Source organism: Lycium barbarum, chromosome 5 (assembly GCF_019175385.1).
Source record: "Lycium barbarum isolate Lr01 chromosome 5, ASM1917538v2, whole genome shotgun sequence".
Classification (NCBI taxonomy): Eukaryota; Viridiplantae; Streptophyta; class Magnoliopsida; order Solanales; family Solanaceae; genus Lycium; species Lycium barbarum.
The window spans coordinates 11976477-11991857 of NC_083341.1; the positions used below are offsets into that span (position 1 = coordinate 11976477).

At 36.9% G+C, this 15381-nt stretch overlaps 1 long non-coding RNA gene across 1 annotated transcript; it reads right to left on the minus strand.

Annotated features, from left to right (window-relative positions):
• Positions 1 to 8981: 8981 nt before the first annotated feature.
• LOC132640463 (uncharacterized) lies at positions 8982 to 14578 on the minus strand. The gene is made up of 2 exons (XR_009582240.1): positions 13989 to 14578; positions 8982 to 9329 (listed from the first exon to the last, which is right to left on the minus strand). It is a non-coding gene; the product is annotated as an uncharacterized LOC132640463 (long non-coding RNA).
• Between the last annotated feature and the right edge of the window lie 803 nt (positions 14579 to 15381).

Consider the following 15381-nt stretch of genomic DNA (forward strand, 5'->3'; position numbering starts at 1 on the left):
ACTTGACAAAATGGAAATTTTGAGCCAAGATTGGCTAATGAATCAAGCTCAACAACTTGAAGCCTATGGAGATCACCGTGAAGGCATTTCACGGATGATGGAAGAATTTCTAAAAATGCATGTTGAGCAAAGTCAAGAAATGGAGCTACTTGAAATTGCTATCCGGAAATTGGAGGCCGAATTGAATGCAAAGATTGAAGCATGTAATGCTCAATATCAAAGGGCCATGGATTGTAATTTTGAGTTGGTTTCCAATGAAGAAAATGTCAAGATCGATTTTCATGAGCTAATGGTGAATTGCCAACCGACCAATCCAAAAATAATGCAAGATGCCGAGATTGAAGAAATGATACTAGAGTTGAATAAAAAGGTTCACAAAATAATTTTTGAGGACTCTAGTTCATTTGTGGGCGAGGATGTCAAAAATGGAGCGAATTTGAAAATGGTGCACCTTAGACCGCATTCCAGCCATTTTTCAACATTATGCTTGGTTAGTGAAAAAGTTGAACTAACCGAGCCTATGGAGAATTTTGGAGATGAAGAACAAAGTGTTTTCATTTTGAAGTTTACTATGCCAAGAAAACAAAATGGCATGCCTCACTTACGGGCCAAGAAGTGCAAAATGCGACACCCGAGAGTTGGCTTCTTTGCTTTCCTACCACCGCCTCACGAGCATCACCGGAATCTTGATTCAAAGTGGGAGCGCAAATTCATATCTTCCAAATGGAGGGAAAAGTGGTAAAGGTAACCGTCGTGCCGCGACGTTAACTTAAGCACTTGGTGGGAGGCAACCCATCCTTTTAAAAAATTTTAATCGTTTTTGAAATTTTATTTTTTAGAATAGTTTAGTTTATGGCTTTTAACTAATCTGCAAAGTTTCAGAATTTTTGAAGTTGTTTTGAGCAGGTCGAATTTCCTGACAGCCCTAAACCAGTAGCTGCTGAAAATTGCAGCACTGTTAACAGGACTGTTTTGCACAGTTTTTGCAAAACTGTCCAGTTTTTGCAAAATTGAACAGTTTCTGCAGAACTGTCCAGTTTCTGCAAAACTGTCCAGTTGCAAAAAAAAAAAAAAAAAAAAAAAAAAACTGGCCATTGTGCAGTGAGGACACTGCAATATTTTTAGTTGGGGGTGGCATGTGGTAACACATTATATTTTGGTTATGCTTGATTGTGTGCCCTTGCCGGGCTTATTTTGTGACTGTTGGTTTAGCTGTGGATAGTTGTTGTTACAAATGGAACTTGCTTAAAGTTTAAAAACTTTTTTGTTGGCATGTTGTGGATTAGTCACTTTTATTATTTTATTTCCGTTCTTAGTTAGGTGATTTCGGAGTAAAAATGGTGTTCCCCTTGACCAATTTTTGGCTTGTTGGTACCAACTTATTTAAACCTTGGCGTATGAATTCTTGATTTTTGAAAAAAAAAATGATGATGAATGGATCAGAGTTTGCGGTGTCACTGCAGCTTCACATGTTCAACATGCTAAGCCGCATGTGAAGTCGCAAGTCTTGCCACAAGAATTATGTAACTGGCCACCTTCTGACACGGTATGCGTTTGGCCTGCTCCCGCAAACTCAACTTGCGGAACGCACCATGGGCCACAAAATGTGCCACTGAAAAAAGAAAAAAAAACGATTGAAGTAAGGATTCTTGTTGTGACTTTTAGATTCAATTTTTGGCTCTTACTCTCACTAATTAGTCTCTTTAGGCTATGACTGACTTTGTGAGTTCATTTTGTTCAATTGGTTTTTGAATACATATTTCACTTGAGTTTGCATGTGTCAAATGTGGTGAGGTTTTTGTGAGTTCTTTTGCATTACTTGTGGTCTAGAACTTGCCCGGAATGTGTTTCAAGGCGAAATCCTAGACTACACTTGGTTTAAAAAATGATGTTAGGCCTTCCTTGGACCGTTTTTGCGCCTTAAATATCCTACCCTTGCATGTTTTCCCTAGTTAACCCCTTTTGAGCCTTTAACCTTTTCTTTGACAACCAATGTACAAGTTTTACCCTGTTGTTCATTGATTCATCTTTTGGTACTCTACCTCCTTGAAAGTGCAAACATAGGCTAAAAGCCTAAGTTTGGGGGTGATGGTTGGAAAAAGTTGTTATGTGGGAGTTACTTTAAAGGTGAAAAGGTGGGAAAAAAAATGAAAACTTCCTTGTTATTTTGAAAAAGAAAAAAAAGGAAAAGAAAAATGAAGGAAGAATAAAGAGTTGTGATTAATGGGAAGACTAAGTGCTGAAATGAAAAAATGAAGAAAGGAGTGGAAAAGTTTCAAAGGAAGTGTGCTTTGAATGTTGAAAATTGTAGTGCTTAGGGAGGTTTTGAGTCACTTTTACCCAAATTGTGCTCTACCTTAACCAAAAGCCTAAATCACAACCCTTTAAGTCCTAATTGATTTTGAACCAAGTGTGTCTGCATTAGTGGAGAAATACATGAAGGGCAAGCTTATGGTACTACTTGTGTGCATTTGAACATCTTTGTGAGAGAGAGAGTTAATTCTTTCTATTTGATATCTCATTTGAATTATATTTTCTAAGTGTGGGATTCTCTCTTGAGTGTGAGGGCACATGAGAATTTCAGTTGTGAATTTGTTCCATTTTCCAATTGAGAGGAATGAACAAAAGAAAGTTGTTTTGTGATAATGAGGCAAATTTTGAAGCTTTAGTGTCATGACGTGATTGCTACTTTGATTAACTTGGTGTTTGAGCCCTTGAAATGAAAATGAAGTTTTTGAGAAAAAAGTTGGCGATTCATATGTTTTGGATTAATTGTTGGTACCAATCAAAGTCATGTGTTTGTGCTTAAAGTAGACATTTTTGACTTGGTATGATGTTGGTGCACTTTTGAATTGAGTCCTTTGAAGGAAATTATAATTTGATTTGCTTGAGGACAAGCAATAGTTTAAGTTTGGGGGTTTGATAAGTTGGTATTTTACCAACTTATTTCTTCTTTAATCTTAGATTGTTGCTATGTTTTGATTAAAAAAATAGTGTATTTAATGTCGTTTACTTCCATTTTATAGGTTTATGTGATTTAGAAGTGATTGGAAGAAACCAAGCGAAAATAAAGTCAAAAAGAGGCCAAAATGGACAAAAACTGCACAGTTTTGCAAAACTGTCAAAAGTGGACAGTTTTGCAAAACCGGGACAGAACTGCAAAAAATGGGCAGAACTGCAAAAACTGAAATCTGGGGCATATTTTGTCATTTTTTAAACTTGGGAAAATTAGGGCAGCTACAAAAGAGAGACTTGGGGCATATCATTAACATCTTTGGCCGTTTTTCATCAAGTTTGGAGACTAGGTTTCTACACCACACTTTGGGGTTGAAGATATGAAGATTTGGTTGAGCATTTCTTAAACCTTTAATTCATTTCTTCAATTCCTTGCTTTCTATTGATTATTTAAGTGTGTAGCTTTCTATTTCATGACTTGAATCTTGTTTATAAAAATATTCTTGATTAAAGTTTGGTTTGAAACTCTTGTTATGCTTATGTATTGAATAATTTTTTATTCCTAATGAAGTGGGTTATTGTTTCTTTAATTGATCTCGTTCTTGAATGTTTCCAAAGGGATTAGCTAACCCTAGGACTCACCCATTTACTTTGATTGAGCTCGGAAGAGGAAATCTAGGTTGGGAAAGATTGATTAACAAGAATTTGGGTCATTAAACCCATCTAATAACTTGAGCTCGGAAGATGATAATTACTTGAGGTTAAATTGATTGTGCCTAATATCACACTCTAAGGCTTGGAAAAGCTTAGAGTGAAATTCATTGATTTGCTTGGAAGACTTTCAATGAGATTTTAGAAATCATTATCTATTAACATAAACCCGTTCTTAGTTGTAAATTCGTGAAATACATTGGATCGTTACTTGAGTGTAATTTCCTTTGTATCCAAACTTGTGGCTATTGATCATTTTACTCGCTTTCTAGGTTAGTTTACATTTCCGCATTAGTTATAATTTTCTTAAAAACCAAAATATTATCTATCGTTTGGCTTTAGCTTAGTTGGTGAAAGTTCCTTACTTTCTTAATCGCCTAGTATATTATTCTCTGTGGGATCGACCCCGACTCATAGTTGGGTAAATTATATTGCATACGACCGTGTACACTTTCTCTTTGAGGAGTAGATTTGGACGTTATCATCGTCCCGCGATGCGAGGCCATCGCACGCGCCCTCACGCGCCCCGTGTGTCGATTCTATGCAGTGTTCGGTAAAATGGTCATAACTTCTTGTACAGAGCTCTATTTGGGCTCCACAATATACCGTTGGAAAGCTATTTAAAAGAGCTACAATTTCATGTTTTAATTTTTCTCAAATTCCCAACAGATTTTCATGAAATTTGACTGGAAGGCAGACGTATCGAAAACTTAGCCGATTCTATAGAATTTCAAGTGCCTTACTATTAGCCATATTTAGACGATCATATCTCCTTGCTCTGACCTCTGATTGGCCTGGTACTTATGTTGTTAGAAAGGTATTTCTACGTACTACAACTTTCATTAAGGGTACTTTCCCAAATTCCTAACTAATCAAGGAGTTATGGCTGCCTATCAACCATTTTCAGAAAACGTTCAAACCTTCAGTTTTCCACTTGAACTCTAACGTTACGAGTCTAACATGAGTTCCAAGATACGAGGTGTTACAATATCTCCCCCTTGGGATCATTCGTCCTCGAATGATGGGTCTTGGTTAGGTATGGGACTGGACATGGCATGAATACATGCACGTGATGAAAATGACATGAAACATAAGAGCTTGACATGATTACATGAAAACATAATCATGGATCATGAGAACTGAATACGTGATTACATATAAACATGTACATGGGAACATGAAACTGAGTAGCACCGACATGAACTAAAATCATGAAATTATTGTCCTCGATTCATAATAATGATTAAGAGTTACTACTAACACTAGAATTTACGAAAATTATGGCAGGACTTCCTTCGTAATTCGAACTCTCACGACATTTTTCAAACGCCTGTCAGCTAACTAAAGTATCAACATAAACCTCACAGGGTATCTTAATACGTATGATATGGCATAATCTTAATTACTGAATCTTGAATGTGGCTAACATGAATACTGAGTTGTCCTGAACACATGATTATTGGTTGAATGATTACATGATTACTATACATGGGGTTTGGAAGAGAATTTGTAGGCATGAATGACATGAGTACTGGAAAATAGGCACGAACATGACATGATTACCTGGACATGAGGAGTATGATGTGAGACATAAATACATGAAGACTGGCTGGCATGAAAACATGAGTGCTAAACTTTTATAAGATACAAACACGTGTAAACATGGACATCAACATGAGATCTGAATGTCGAAAACATGATTGTTACAACATGAGGGTTGAATACTGAGCGCAGGTAGGGTCTGAACACTTAGAGACTTGATCATAGATGTTCATGCGTTACCACGATAGACATACGAGATAAGAGTACGACTTAGGCTCTGAATGTAAGTGCAACTCCGTGCGTATGACATATACTAGGAATATGATTCTAACATAGGTATTCATGAAGCTCTAGCGTAGGCATGACATGATACATCAAATCTGAGTAGAATATTTTTGAGATAATTAGTACCATAGAATACCTGAAGGGATCTCACTATGAACTTGGAACATACCTTACTTCGAACCTTACCTTGTTCGCTCTGAAACATAGATATGAATATCTTGGCTTACCTTGCTTTTTATTGTAAGCGGATCATTAAGAGTGAGAGAAAGGGATCATTCATACGAATCAGACACTTCATCTTCGAAGATAGACGTGACATGGGTACATCAGACTGAAGAACATAACATGGAACATGTATACATGGAAATGGGACTAATATGGCATAAGACATGAATACATGAGTAGCATGGCATGGGGCATGAGAGACACGACGTTTACATAAGTACTTCGAAGCTACATACCCTGACATTTGGACATTAGGTCATGAATATTGAAGTGTGAATAAGACATAAGTGTGACTTAAATGGAGTATAAGTTGTAGGCTTGACTCTTGAGTACTTAGAGACATAGGGATGGATAAGATATCACTTTTGGAACTTAGCTATACTTACAGAATGGGGCATGGTTAAACATAGTTTACTTTTATTACTGTAAGTCGACACCCTCATTATAAAATAAAACTCATGAAGGAAAGGATCATAGGCATGAATGGTTCGTTCGTGAAGCACCTAAGGCATAAGTAGAAAGTTACCTTGAACTTAAACAGGGCATAGGTACTTCGGAAAAGAAAATGGCATCCTTTGTGCCAAGCTACAAGCTGCTTTAACACAGTAGCTAGAGGAACATAAGCATGAGTTACGTAGAATCGTGGGTAGGACATCCATCTTGACTTACTCTTATCATTACCTACCAACCCCACTGTTATGCTATTTCTATATGTGGTTGCTCAAAGAAGTCGGTCATGGGCACGAGTACGTGAGAACGTAGGTAGCATATCTTTGGAGTTGAAATAAATCATTTACCTAAGGCATTTTTCCCTTGTTCAAGGACCATGTGGGCATTCCATAGGATTCTTAGTCTTTAAAATATTGTGTTACTTTCTCCTCAATCATTATCAAAATCAACATCATATTCGGAAAGCACTTATAAGCTAGAACGTGGTCATGGGTATAAAAGCACGATAGATACGTGAGACATGAATGTAGTCTTTAACCTTGGACATGAGTACAACCTGATGTGAGAAACATGAAAGAACATTCCCTTGCATAGCTTACAATTGTATGGAGTCTTAATTCTTGTATCTTAAACATGGAGTGTAAAGCTTTAACAAGGGCATCAGATAGGTATGCTAGGCATGTGTAGAGTACATTTGGGCATTGGTACTACATAGTGCATGAATTATTCTGGAATTGGAAACGTTACACCCTTAAAACCCACTATTCGATCTAGAACTTTATCTCATAACATAAGTACCTAGTACTTGATCTCAACGAGCATAAAAAAAATCATCTTCTACGCACCTTATCTTGGCTACATGAAACTGTGATCTTCTGACATTATCCTCTGATGCCTATCAACTTACGAAACACAACATCTATATCGACACCTTATCATATTATCTCCCCCTTAGTTCAAAAGTAGACGTCTAAAGCCTGTGGATCCCTTAAGTTAGCGATAAGTGGTCATCTAGTGGTTCTGCTAATTTCCTCTAAAATACTGACAACTCATTTATTTAGCTTACTTCAAGCAAGTCTTACTTAGTAGGAAAATTGTATTACTTAAATGAATGGGTTTCTAATGTACATAACTGGCGTAACCTGGCTTTGTCAGTCTTGGGGAAAACTCTTTTCTGATCATTCTTAAAGGTTCTTCTTCTGTAGATTGCTCTCTTACTGCTTAGATGGTTTTCTTCTTTCACCCATGTCTATACCTCGAATTTAACTTAAACCCTTTGGGTTCTAACGCGCCTTCGGTGTATTTAGACGGTTGCCCACTCACTAGTATTTACTTGACTAAGTAACTCAAATCATACTTCTACTAACTCTGCTAAAAAATTCTAATTCATTGTATCTACTCAAACTTACTTACTAAGCTTCTGTTACCACTTGCTAGTATCATATTCTCTAATTCTCCTCTGAGTACTAAAGTGAAATATAAGGCTATTTCTAACTTTTCCTCCTCATCTGACTCTATTCTTGGATTGTATACTATCTTTCTGAACTATAGACATAGATCACACTTAGGTAAATTTCATCTGTCACAAACGAGAAATTGAAACAACTAACCCCCACTTTCAAAATTATACCATACTATACACATCAGGGATAAAATACTTAATAACATAACCCTAAGAGGGAATTGTCATATCTTTTATCTCATAGTAATATCTGCCTCTTGTAGTAACTTACTAACGTCATCTCTCTAGGTCTGACCTGAATAAGCTTAAATAATTTAAAAACCAACCCTAAAAAAAAATCAATATCGTTTGCTCGTGGTTTTCTTATCGCATTAGCCCTTTCTTAGTCATGTGCATAGATCATATGACAAATATATATATATATATATATATATATATATATATATCCTAGAAAAGGTTGAGACTTTCCAGTATTACAGGTGGTTGACTCTTAGGCTATTTCCTGCTCAAAACTACTATATATATCCTAGAAAAGGTTGAGACTTTCTAGTATTACAGGTGGTTGGCTCTTAAGCTATTTCCTGCTCAAAACTACCGTGGACAATTTATGCCTGTTGTGGTTAACTTCATAACATCCTACCTCGTGGGGTCTTAAATATGAACCATCACCCTTATACTATAGCTCCATGGTCAAAGAGTCCAAATAAACTTACTCTATAGGGTATATAACCTACGTGTGCTACCATACCGAAATTTGTCTTTCAAATGGTACTAACACCTGATAAACACACCATGCACTATTTGGCATGTCAATTTCCTTCTTGCCGCTTACACATTGATACGTTCAGAATTCGATGGAAAAGAATGTTACTTACCACTCTAAGCTTCATGGCACGAGTTAGAATAATTCATGATGACTCTATCTGAAAGCAACACATCGATAATGATTAGATTTACATCTTCCTCATCTATTGAGATGAGGCGTATTCGGTAGAACAGGAAACAACACACGAGTCCGAGTGATTTCTGAGAACATAGCTCTATTGCACGATCTAGAATTGAAAGAAGTGAGACAAACTTAAATGTCTTGGTGGTCAACTGTTTATATGTGTGGCGCGCACACACATATAAAAGTAACCCCACTGGACACGGTTTCATAGACTCCCTAAAACCTTGAACCTAGGCTCTGATACCAAGCTTTGTCACGCCCCAAACCATGGCCTGGGCGTAACACAGCACTCGGTGCCTTGCTGCATGTGACCGAGCGAACCACATGACTTGCGGAGTCTACATGGGACATGAGCTGATGCGGAATATAAAGTAAACATGCATGAATTGTGAAAACATGAAGTTCAATAATCATAAGTCTGAAAATATTATTATTATCATATCATGAATGCCATTAAGGCCAATTTAACTGAACATGACAACTGACTAGTCTATGAACCCTCTGACGCGAATCTGTCTGCTAAATTGTTCACCGGGACAAGGCCCTCGGCATACCTTAAATGCATAACTGACATAAATAGAAGTAAAGACAGAACCCCGAATGAGATGGGGCTCACCAAAAACTTATACGAGCAATGTCCTAACGAGCAAATCTGCTGTCCTGTCAATCAATACCTGCATCGTGAAATGCAGGCCCCCGGGCAATAGAAAGGGGACGTCAGCACATTGAATGTACTAGTATGTAAAGTACCTGAAAGAAAAAAACACGGGACATGGAATAACATGATAAGAAGTGAAACTGAAAACCTGGACATGAACGTGAACATGAATACATATAAGTAAAGTTTGAAAACAGTAAATCAATGGAAATACATGTATATATAACTGTTTGTAACGTGGGGAGTGCTATAGTATAACTGACAACATGATCTGGTACTTGCGTCCTACCAGCAGAACACTCACACCTTGCCAGGGATATGAGATTTAAGTAATAATAAGCATGTAAGGATCCAAACTGCATAATGAAGGTGTTGCCTCCTTGCTGACAACCCTTATCCTACGGTGGCAACGTAGTTTCAGGCTATCTGAGCCTTCTCGGTTAACTAAGCAATTCCCAAAAACATGAACATGATATAGTTGGCTAAGAAGCCCATGATTTTCGTGAAATAACTTGTAATCATGATTTCACGAAATAACTTGTAAACATGATTTCATGAAATAACTTGTAAACATGGTTTCATGAAATAAATTGTAAACATGGTGTGTCGATTCTATGCAGTGTTCGATAAAATGGTCATAACTTTTTGTACAGAGCTCTGTTTGGGCTCCACAATATACCGTTGGAAAGCTATTTCAAAGAGCTACAATTTCAGGTTTTAAGTTTTCTCAAATTCCCAACGGATTTTCACGACATTTGACTGGAAGGCAGACGTATCGATAACTTAGCCGATTCTATAGAATTTCAAGTGTCTTACTATTTGCCATATTTAGACGATCGTATCTCCTTGATCCGACCTCTGATTGGCCTGGTCCTTATATCGTTAGAAAGATTTTTCTACGTACTACAACTTTCATTAAGGGTACTTTCCAAAATTCCAAACTAATCAAGGAGTTATGGCTGCCCGAAGTAGGCCTATCAACCATTTTCGGAAAACGTTCAAACCTTCAGTTTTTCCACTAGAACTCTAACGTTACAAGTCTAACATGAGTTCCAAGATACGAGGTGTTACAATTGATAGTCTCACGTCATAATGCTAGTTCCTTCAAGGTGAGAGACGACGATCATGATTATTCCATTATACAATCAGAGGTTACCGACCTTACGTCACTCCGATGGAGTTATAGCTTTTGATTGGGCTCTTATGCATGCTTATGTTATGATGATTACACCGCGCCTATACGGCCGGGAAGCACCACTACGGAGGGCGTAGTGGGCGGCTTATGGATGATTACACCGTGCCTATACGGCCGGGCAGCACCTCTACGCTGGGCGTAGTGGGCGGCTTATGGATGATGATAATAACACTGTGTCTATATGGCACGGGTAGCACCACTAGTGGGCGGAGTGAGATGATTACCCCGGACGCGGGAGACCAAGACGCGAGCTAATGATGTTATTTGATTCAGAAAGTTTATGATGTTATTACCCCGGACGTGTGATATGTTTTTTAGGTAAAAGTGAGCATGCATGATTCCGCCTTAAGAGGCAAGCAGTTACAGTTATACCTTTTTCTTATATCTTCCATATTTCCTTATTATGTTGTTGTTCATGTTCTCTACATATTATCATGTTATCATTCATGCCTTACATACTCAGTACCTTACTCGTACGGACGTCCTTTCTTTTATGGACGCTGTTATACCCCATTTTAAACGGGTCAAATCGGAGTACAACATATTGGTGATTCCCAAATTATTTAACTTAAGGAGTCGCCACCTAATTATTTAAACGGTGAATTAGGACACCTAATTATTCACTAAGGTAAAGCTAACTAAACCTCCGTTAATGGTCTGCTTAATTAATGTGATTCTAGGTAAGGATTCTTAGTTATCCTAAAGGGAAGGGGTTAGGCATCCTTTAAAATCCGTTTAAAAACGATTAACCGGTCAAACTTAGGTTATTTAATTAAGACTAGAAAATATAAATATAGCATTTTAAATGTTTAGGAAAACAGTTTGTAAATATTATCAAGATTTCAAATGGAAAATATAAGACTGCTATTTAAATTTAAATAAGATAGTAATTTATAGAAAAGACTTTAGCCATATTATACTAAAAAAATGTGCTAGATTAGTCAATATACTAATATGCATTTGAAATGATTCAATGATTGCGTATCAATTGATTTTGACTGCTTAAATTTATTAAGTGACAAAATAAGATCAAGAAAACAATAAACAAATTAGCTCCCTAGCTATTTAAATTTAAATAAGATAGTAATTTATAGAAAAGACTTTAGCCATATTATACTAAAAAAATGTGTTGGATTAGTCAATATACTAATATGCATTTGAAACGATTCAATGATTGCGTATCAATTAATTTTAACTGCTTAAATTTATTAAGTGACAAAATAAGATCAAGAAAGCAATAAACAAATTAGCTCCCTACTGTTATGTGAAAAGTAGTTTAAAAAATATAACTATCCTCTTTTGGGCCTTGTTTGGAAAGTAAGAATTTAAATTAAATTTGGGAAAAGATTCATCTCCAACCACTACTAGAAATGATCATTTAATGTCTTTATATAGAATTAACCATAAAACTTTAAAAAAGGGCTTATAAAATAACGTTAGGATATAATTTGAAGTAGATGGATAATTTTGAAATCAGACTTAATTCTTAATTGGATCACTCAACCCATTTTAAACTTGTAAAAGAGTAATTAACAAAAATTTTGAACTGACGAAATAGGCTAAATTATTAAACCTTTAAATACGTTATTTCGAAGGCAAACTCAAACTCTAACTACTCATTATCAGTAAACTATCCCCAAGTATTCCACTAGGATTCATCTAAGCTAAGAAAACAAAAACAAGGTAAAATGTTAGTCATGCAATACAAATCAAATACACAAAATAAAGTGGAGGGACAAATATAATTAAATAGATCTGGCCCATTTTAGGCCACTGCAGTCTGGTTCTGCCATATGGGCTTTGGCCCAAAATCCCTTTTACTACACGGCTGATGAAGGATTGACTCGATAAGGAATATCATGTTGGGCTTTAGCCCAACACCGAATGCAGGAAGAAGATGAGCCCCTTGGACTCATACGAGAGGGTCATGCATACAAATGAAAGAAAAAGGATTAGTACAGTGGGGATTTACAAGACCTATACTTTAAATAAAGAGAAAGCAATGGCTGAAACAAAATAAAAACATCACGTAAATAATAAACAAAAGCAGGACTCAAAGCAATACAAGATTTGAATGGTCAGAAAGTAATTTCAGAAAACGGGGGGGGGGGGGGGGGGAGGCAGCAGAACACTCCACTCATTTTTTAAGTGGCCTTAAACATACATGTATGCATACATTTACAGAAGATATATATCAATACACTCAGCGTATTCACTCCTTAAAACTGCTATGATATTCAATGAGATAAAGGGGGCCAAGCAACAGAAGCAACTCAAATTCATCATTCCACTTTAGACGACATGGAAAGAATACAGAGGTTCTCATGAGCCACATAAACACATTGGCATACATTTAAAGCTCAACATTGCAAACATATCATTCAACAAAAAGGAATTACTGGGTGCAAGGATTTCAAATCTCAAGAAAAATTACATAAAACACTCATGTTTGACAAAGAATATGCACAACCAAAGGATCATTTTTTCCATACTTGGCCATTATACCATCCATTCAACTTCCTAGAAAAACAGAATAGGAGAAAGGGAAAAAGGAGGCATACTGACCAATCATTTTTATTTCATCGAACCTTTTGTTAACATGCTTAGGAAGAAACACGAGGGAATTCAAGCTAATTGGAGAATCTCTTAAGCAGGAAACATCCAACTATGGTTATGCTATACGGGGAAAAAGACTCTTAACTTCTCAAACCCGCCATAATAAAAAGACAATAAGAATAGGACATAATACAAATCTAGCAAGCAGAGGCAAAATACACATGTCCGGTACAGATATTTCAACATTTGCATTTTTTAACATGTCATCCTTCAAGTACTAAAGCAATTGGTCGACATCATGAACAACTACTCGAGAGCAATGACTAAAGATTTAATCAGACTTCAAAACTGGAACGCGACATATTGAATAAACCTAGGCATATTTTGATTAAAGAGGACAAGTAATCAAGTTTTAACTCCTTAAAAGCTACAAGCATGGCGCTCAATTGAACTACAACTAACATTAGCACAAGTATTCTCATAGATTAAGTGAAAACACAAAGAGAGAACATAATATTAGTTAACTTCATGCTCTCAGCATCGGAAGAAAAGAAAAAAAAGAAACTGATTAGCCAGGAAAACTTAAACGAAATTAAGCTATCTACACGAAAATGAAAACACATGGAACTGGAAAATAGAAAAAAAAAACACCAAAAACATGGAGGAAAATAACGAATTTATTCATAATGAAGCAGGTAAACCCAAATAAACTTTTAAAGTTTAAACCATAATGAATTTAAACAAACATGTCGGAAAGGGGTGCATTATATCTTTCAAAGCACAAAATAATTGGAAACAGGGAAAACTGCAAAACAAAATCATCGACTACTTATAACGACAGAAAACATGAAGTAGAACCCCAAAATGCTGAAAATAAATGACTGAATATACTTGGCACACAAAATTAACTCTTGCTAAATTAAAAGCACGCAGAAAGAAGAACATGAAAAACAATACATTTGCAGGCAAACAGAACACTAAGATGGGGTAAGAAGATTACCTTTTTCGGAGGCAGTGAACTAAGACTTTAGGTCACAGATCCACGCTCAAAAGAAGATGAATGCGGACACGCTCGGATTAACCGAAGCTTTCAAACCAAAGATAAAATACAGTAATGTAAAATGATATGCAAATTTTGGTTATGGTGGAAATGTGATGGCGTTCCCCTTTTTTTTTCAATTAACTCCAAACGCTAGTATATATAGGACGAAACTAGGGTTTAGATTTTTGAGCGGGATTTTTGAATTAAGGGGTCAACCATTTGAATATGGACGTTGAAATTTTGAACGCTTTGCCCAAAATATTGAGACCCTCGCTGGAAAGGAGAGATTCGTACCCCTTGAAGCGTGAAAATGGACATGATACAGAGAGGCGATCTGGAAGAGCATTCAAGAATGGCAAAAGAAAAGCTTCCTTTCGACTTAAGGGGTTTGGCAATTCTTTGAAAGAGGAAACGAGGGAACAGAGATGCAGGGGCATCTGGAAAATTATTCGAGAATGGAAAATCAAAAGCTTCATTTAGGCTTAAAGGTTTGACTATTTTCTGAAAAAGGAAATGGGTAAAAGGGGTGAAGAGGCGCCGTTGATGTGTTCTTGTTATCAACCCTAACCCCCTGTTTGGATGGTGGTTTCCCATGGTTCATTAATGTATGGTTTTCTATGAAACTATGTTTGTTTCCATTGTTCTTAAAATTATGAGGTATGGTGTTGTAAATCTGTGGTTCATTCGATGGTTATATAATCATGAAAAGTCCCAATTTTTGTAACCACGGATTTGGTGGTTTTTTCGTGGTTACATATTTCATTTCTCCATTATATCCCCCTCCACAATTCACCCCACCCTACCACTCACCCCTGCCCCACCTACCACTCACCCCCACCCCACCCTTGCCACTCACCTCACCCCACCCCATCCCTACCACCCACCCCCACCACTGCAACCACCACTCACTACCCCTCACCACCGCCCAACCCCACCCCACAACAACTCACCCCCACCCTCATCCCACAGCCACCCACCTCACACCACCCACCCCTCCACCACCCCCACCTACTACCCCTCACCACCACCCAATCCCACCGCCACCCTACCACCCACTACCCCCACCTCACACCACCCACCCCTCCACCACCCCTACCCACTACCTACTTATTTTTTAAAGTTCCTATTTTATTCTTTACTTGAGTTTTATTAATATATATAAATTAATTTCTAATTAAGAGTTAAGGGTATTTTAGTAAACTTACAAGTTATTATACAGTACCATACAGTCAAACCAAACAATACAAATGTTATTAAACCACAACAAACCATACAGTCTATCCAAACATGGTGTTCATTAATACAGTACAATACAATACAACACTATACTGTACCATACCATACTGTACAT